Genomic DNA, 1,722 nt, shown 5'->3' with positions numbered 1-1,722 from the left:
AATCCACTTCAACTTATAACATAGGTTTTAAATGGCCATTTTCAGTAGTACTAGGTGACAAGAACTGAACATGTGTTATCGCAATATGAAATTATTCTTCACTGAGGACATAATTCCATATCACAGGAAAGAATAGAAGTCCCCTTGATTTCTATTTGAGTTGTTGAGTATAAAATTAACACGTGGCAAAGTTTTAACTTGATTTGGTGCCTTTTAATTGTTTAAGACTTGAAAACTGTGTTTAGGGCTAACTATTCTAAGGCATGAAGCAGAGTTCAGTATGCAAGGCCAACCAAGATCCTTGGGATCAGTCCCAGGAGGCCAGTGGGCTGTGTGTAGTAAAAGCAACTCCCAGAAGGCATTAAGTAGTTTATACGATGGGAATAAAGAAACAAGAATTGCACTAAAACTGCCAAACTATCTTGAGCTTCCTGTTCCTGGGCATGGGTTTCTGCAGAACATAATTCTTCTGTCAAAGGTAGCATACTGACATCTTGTTTGTACCCTTCTATGGATATTAAAAAGTCAAATCTCTAGGAAATATTATTCTTATACTTAATAAATAAGTAGTTTTCTGAAGACATCTCATTCTTCAGTTGTTTAATGTAATCAAATGTATTTGCTTCTGAAGTTAGGATAAACAAAGGAGAATAATCTGCTCTGTGAGAATCACTAAAGGACAAATAGAACATCGTTACGTATGCTTTGTCCCATTTGATTATATCTTGAAATTGTGATTCACCTTTTCTGGTGCTTGTACTATCTGATCAGTGTGCTCTTATCGGTATTCATCTCCTCTTAAAAATACAAATGCATCAAACAAGTGCTTCATGAAGTCTACAGAAATCCCCATATTTTATTTTTTCCAGAAAGTGATAACTTTACTAGTCAATATTACAAAAATTATTGACTTCATCTGAAAAAGACAAAGTTTTTCTTTCAATATATATCTTCAAAGCAGCAGTGGGTGTTCAGGCCCTGCTGTCTGCCAGGCACGTTGCCCAAACTATGAAATAATTAAATTTAGTTGTAGCCAGTCTGAACTGAAACTGAAAAAGTAATGAGGTCTACTAGTGAGATGGTAGTTGAGGAAGATGAATATGGTAAATGAGAAAAGGATAAAAAGAAATATATATTCATTTCATTGATTTTTCAATTACTGTTTTGTTTTGAGTTATGTGATTCTGACATTCATCAGATATGATATTGATATTAAGAAGTTGACAGAGTATGTATTTTATTCCAAATATCAATTGGCTGCCTTGCTATCATCCCTAGATTGCCCAGGAGGACTGAATGATTCAGAAGTTAGACCTTGAGGATCATCACATTTGCAGATATTAGCATTTTCAAAATCTGGCTGTATTGTGCCAATAGGATTTTATACATCTGTTTTTATTTTCAACTATGTAAAATGTTCAGAATTCATTCCAGATGATGTATAACCAACTTGTTTTTCACTTTCCCATAAGTAAGAGCACTGAAACTGTCTTCACCATAAATGCTGCTGCTTTATTTATATCTGCATCTACAAACTAACCATGGCTCTGATCCTTCTAGTATTTGGGTAGGTGCTGTACTTTTAAGTATGTAAGTATATCCATGTACCTCATTGGGATGTGTGTATATACCTCTTTTTCTCTCCCAGACTAGACTAAATTAATACAAGATTACTAGATATTTTTAAAACCATTGTATGTAAGTATTTGTTTTTTTTTTTTT

Source organism: Meleagris gallopavo, chromosome 10 (assembly GCF_000146605.3).
Source record: "Meleagris gallopavo isolate NT-WF06-2002-E0010 breed Aviagen turkey brand Nicholas breeding stock chromosome 10, Turkey_5.1, whole genome shotgun sequence".
In the NCBI taxonomy this organism is placed as follows: Eukaryota; Metazoa; Chordata; class Aves; order Galliformes; family Phasianidae; genus Meleagris; species Meleagris gallopavo.
Note: the sequence above shows the minus strand (reverse complement) of the source record.